Raw genomic sequence first — 6,000 nt, forward strand, 5'->3', positions numbered from 1 at the left:
ACTCTGGTGTGGAACGTACTCTGGTTGACCTACGAGGTTCGGTAGTAACTTCATCTAAAGTTTCATGATCATCATCATTAATTCCTCACTAATTGACGTAGGCATCATTGGAACTGATTTCTGTGACGAACTACTTTCCAATTCGGGAGAAGGTACAATTACCACATCAAGTTATACTTTCCTCCCACTCACTTCTTTCGAGAGAAACTCCTTCTCTAGAAAGTATCCATTTTTAGCAACGAATATCTTGCCTTCGGATCTGTGATAGAAGGTGTATCCAACAGTTTCCTTTGGGTATCCTATGAAGACACATTTCTCCGATTTGGGTTCGAGCTTATCAGGTTGAAATTTTTTCACATAAGCATCGCCGCCCCAAACTTTAAGAAACGACAGCTTAGGTTTCTTGCCAAACCACAGTTCATATGGTGTCATCTCAATGGATTTAGATGGTGCCCTATTAATGTGAATGCAGTTGTCTCTAATGCATAACCCCAAAACAATAGCGGTAAATCAGTAAGAGACATCATAGATCGCACCATATCTAATAAAGTGTGGTTACGATGTTTGGACGCACCATTACGCTATGGTGTTCTGGGTGGCATGAGTTGCGAAACTATTCCGCATTGTTTCAAATGAAGACCAAACTCGTAAATCAAATATTCTCCTCCACGATCAGATCGTAGAAACTTTATTTTCTTGTTACAATGTTTTTCTACTTCACTCTGAAATTCTTTGAACTTTTCAAATGTTTCAGACTTATGTTTCATTAAGTAGATATACCCATATCTGCTCAAATCATCTGTGAAGGTCAGAAAATAATGATACCCGCCGTGAGCCTCAACACTCATCGGACTACATACATCAGTATGTATTATTTCCAATAAGTCAGTTGCTCGCTCCATTGTTCCAGAGAACGGAGTTTTAGTCATCTTGCCCATGAGGCATGGTTCACAAGCATCATGTGATTCATAATCAAGTGATTCGAAAAGCCCATCAGCATGGAGTTTCTTCATGCGCTTTACACCAATATGACCTAAACGGCAGTGCCACAAATAAGTTGCACTATCATTATTAACTTTGCATATTTTGGCTTCAATATTTATGAATATGTGTATCACTACAATCGAGATCCAACAAACCATTTTCATTGGGTGTATGACCATAGAAGGTTTTATTCATGTAAATAGAACAACAATTATTCTCAAACTTAAATGAATAACCGTATTGCAATAAACATGATCAAATCATATTCATGCTCAACGCAAACACCAAATAACATTTATTTAGGTTCAACACTAATCCCGAAAGTATAGGGACTGTGAGATGATGATCATATCAATCTTGGAACTACTTTCCAACACACATCGTCACTTCACCCTTAACTAGTTTCTGTTCATTCTGCAACTCCCGTTTCGAGTTACTACTCTTAGCAACTGAACTAGTATCAAATGCCGAGGGGTTGCTATAAACACTAGTAATGATATGGGGTGGCCCGATCTTCTCAGTAAGCTCGTGGTGGTATGATGATGATGATAGATAACTGGGTGTCACCGATGAACTCTCCTCGCTAGATCCCTGATGCCAATGCAACAGCTCTCTACCCTTCGGATATTCACGACTTCACACACTTGCGCAATGTAGCCGTCGACCACGAAACGGTATAATTGCAATTCACTAATTCCCAATGGAACAGCAGATTACACTCAACTTGTAGTTCAAATCTCCAGATCGATACGAATTGGAGATGCAATTTCAGATGAATGCTTGATAGCAAGTTCAACGAAACTAGGGTTTAATTTTAATGTGGTCTAACCCTAATTGTGGGCCCCCCCAAGAGTACTTATAGAGGTGGGGCCGTCCACCACTCAAACCAAACCCGAACCCAACTTGGGTTCAGCCCAAACTGACTCAGTTCGACTCAAACAGATACAAACTGACCCAATGGTTGGGTGCAGCCAACTAGGCGCGCAGGCCGTATGTGTAAGGCGCACAACCACTTGGTGTTGCGCCATATGTGGCCTCCTGCGTGGTGTCCTCCTCATGTTGGTCGCCGTCCTGCCTCTCCTCCCTCGCGTCCATGTGCATGATCACCACGTCTTGCTCTAGCTGCTTCAACTCCTCGTTCCCTCGTGCTATGCCTTCTTCTCCCATGAACCTGAGTATGCAAACACACAAAGACTTAGGCAGTAAACAATTCTTATTAATGAAATAATCAGAATCTATTAAGAGCAAATTCACCTGTTGTTCTATTAGCTTTGCACGGGCTCTTGTAATAGTTCCAATTCTGATTTCATCATTGGACTTCCTCTTTGCATCAATTGGTTGGTCAACATCATGAGATGGAAGAATAGTAGGGATGTCCTCATCACCTCCCCCCCCTTCAAAAGGCGTCGACCTCGACGCTCCAAGGTCTTCTCCATCATACGGTGACAAATCAGCAACGTTGAAGCTGTTGCTAACGCCACCAAACTCAGCAATAGGAATATCAATCGAGTAGGCATTGTCATTTATCTTGGCTAGCACCTTGTAAGGACCAGCTCCACGCGGCCGCAACTTGGAACGCCGCAGATGTGGGAACCTATCCTTGCGCAGATGCACCCAAACCATATCTCCAGGCTGAAACAAAACTTGCTTTCTTGATTGGTTTCTTGCAGCAGCAATGTTCTTGGCTTTCTTCTCAATAGCCTCCCGTGTCTTCTCATGAATTTTCTTCACATAATCTGCTCGTTTTGATGCCTCCATGTTTACTCTCTCATGCAATGGAAGAGGCAGCAAATCTAGTGGTGTGATAGGTTTGAAACCATACACCACCTCAAAAGAACAAAGCTGGGTAGTAGTGTGCACCGCTCTGTTATATGCAAACTCAACATGTGGCAAACACTCCTCCCACTCACATAGATGTTTCTTGATCATAGCTCGCAGCAATTGTGACAATGTTCGATTCACCACCTCTGTTTGACCATCATTTTGGGGATGCCATGTAGTACTGAACAACAGCTTCCTTCCAAGCTTTCCCCGTAGGGTCTTCCAGAAGTAGCTCATAAACTTCACGTCCCTGTCAGAAACAATAGTCTTCGGCACTCCATGCAAGCGTATGATGTCCCTGAAAAATAGGTTAGCAATATGCGACGCATCGTCGCTTTTGTGGCATGCAATAAAATGTGCCATCTTAGAAAATCTATCCACTACCACAAATATAGAATCATGACCTCGTTTAGTGCGTGGCAAACCTAACACAAAATCCATACTTATATCTTCCCATGGTGTGGTAGGTGTAGGTAGTGGTGTATACAAACCGTGAGGCTTTAGTTTTGACTTGGACTTGTTACATGTAATGCAGCGCCTAACAAACCTGTCCATGTCGCGCCTCATCTTGGGCCAATAAAAGTGGTCAGCTAGCATGAGCAACGTCTTCTCACGCCCAAAGTGACCCATCAATCCTCCTGCATGTGATTCCTGGAACAATAGCAAACGCACCGACGATTCTGGAACACATAGTTTGTTAGCACGAAACAAAAATCTATCATGTATTTGGTACTTGTCCCATGCGTTTCGAAGCATACACAAACGATATGCTTCAGCAAAATCATGATCAATTGCATACAAATCACACAAACTCTCTAAACCAGGAATTTTAACATCGAGATGTGTCAATAACATGTTCTTCCTAGATAGAGCATCGGCAACAACATTATCTTTCCCTTTCTTATGCTTAATTATGTAGGGAAACGACTCAATGAACTCAACCCACTTAGCTAGGCGCCTATGCAAGTTAGATTGAGCTTTCAGATATTTTAAAGCTTCATGATCAGAATGTATGATGAATTCTTTTGGCCACAAATAATGTTGCCAAACCTCAAGAACTCTAACAAGCGCATACAATTCTTTGTCATAAACAGGATAATTCAGTCTAGCACCAGAAAGTTTCTCGCTGAAATAAGCAATAGGTCTACCTTCTTGCATCAACACACCAACAATCCCTATACCACTAGCATCACATTCAACTTCAAATTGCTTAGAAAAATCAGGTAGCGCAAGTAATGGTGCAGAAGTTAGCAAACGTTTCAGCTTATCAAATGCATGATCTTGTGCAGCGCGCCAAACAAAAGGCACTCCTTTCCTAGTTAATTCATTCAATGGTTCAACAATAGTACTAAAATCTTTCACAAAACGCCGATAGAAACCAGCAAGACCGTGAAAACTTCGTACTTGACTAACATTGATGGGAGTAGGCCAGTTTTGAATTGCTTCAATTTTAGATGAATCTACTTCTACCCCATGCTTAGATACAACATATCCCAGAAATATGACCTTATCTTTTGCAAATGTGCACTTCTCAAGATTATCATATAATTTAGCATCACGCAACACTTGCAAAACTTGTCTAATATGATCACAATGTTCAGATTCATTGCGGCTGTAAATAAGTATGTCATCAAAATATACAACCACGAAACGGCCAATAAACTCTCGCAAAACATGATTCATTAATCTCATGAATGTACTAGGTGCATTAGTAAGACCAAAAGGCATAACTAGCCACTCATATAAACCAAATTTAGTTTTGAAAGAAGTTTTCCATTCATCCCCTTCTTTCATCCTAATTTGATGATAACCACTACGCAAATCAATTTTAGAGAAAACAGCAGCACCACTCAATTCATCTAGCATATCCTCCAAGCATGGAATAGGATGACGATATCGAATAGTGATGTTGTTAATAGCTCTACAATCGACACACATGCGCCATGTACCATCTTTCTTAGGCACCAAAATAACAGGAACAGCACAAGGACTAAGAGAAACACGAATACCCTTTGTCTAGTAGTGCTTGCACTTGCTTCTGTATTTCCTTCGTCTCTTCGGGGTTGGTCCTATATGGCGCTCGGTTGGGGAGGGTAGCGCCTGGTATGAGATCAATTTGGTGCTCAATTCCACGCAATGGTGGCAGCCCCGCTGGTACCTCCTCTGGAAACACATCGCCATATTCCTGCAAAACAGTAGACACACCAGGAGAAACAGGTTGCATATCATTAGAAACTAAAACCTCACCTTTGTACATAAGCACAAGAGGCATGGCTGTAGGATCCTCTCGAAATTCTCTCATGTCTTCTTTGGTGGCTAATATAAGCAAACTAGGCTCTCTTGCACTTTTCGTTATAGTGTCACCCACGGCTATTACATTGTTCTCTCGTGCAGGTGGCTGTTCGATATTCACTTCTGTTTTCTGACGAGACTCATTCACAATTTGTTGTGGTAACATAGGTTGTAAGTTGGTTTTCTTGCCCTTGAACTCCAAGTGATAGGTATGGGCACGGCCATTGTGCTGCACATGGCGGTCATAGAGCCATGGCCGACCCAATAAAAGATGGCAAACTGTCATAGGAACCACATCAAATTCAATGGAATCCTTGTATGGTCCTATCTCAAAATTTACGCGCACCATATGATTCACCTTCATCTCACTATTGTCACTCAACCATTGTATGTAATATGGATTTGGGTGAGGTAAATATTTCAGATTTAGCTTGGCACATAACTCCTTGCTTGCAAGATTGTGGTAGCTACCTCCATCAATGATCACCTTACAAGCTTTGTTGGGGCCAACTAGTGCTTTTGTTTGGAACAGATTGCAGCGCTGTGAATCAGCATGTGGCTGCACACTAAGAGCACGCTGTGAGACAACAATAGTAGGCGCTGGAGAAGCAAATGCATCTATGCTGCCTTCACTTGTGAACCCATCATCATCGGAAGCATATGGGTCAACGTCATCTCCAGTCTCATATTCATTGTCATCGTTCACAATCATCACTTTTCTGTTTGGGAACTCTCGCTTGAAGTGTCCCTTGCCTCCACATGTATGACATAGTATATCGCGATTACGGGCTGTAGACATGTTGGAACCTGAGCTAGCAGCAGGAGCAGCAGGTTTCTTTGATTGTGAAACAGTGGAGGCTGGTTTTGTTGCAGAAGAAAGGGGCGGCTGGCAGCACCCTCACC

Source organism: Triticum aestivum, chromosome 1D (assembly GCF_018294505.1).
Source record: "Triticum aestivum cultivar Chinese Spring chromosome 1D, IWGSC CS RefSeq v2.1, whole genome shotgun sequence".
In the NCBI taxonomy this organism is placed as follows: domain Eukaryota; kingdom Viridiplantae; phylum Streptophyta; class Magnoliopsida; order Poales; family Poaceae; genus Triticum; species Triticum aestivum.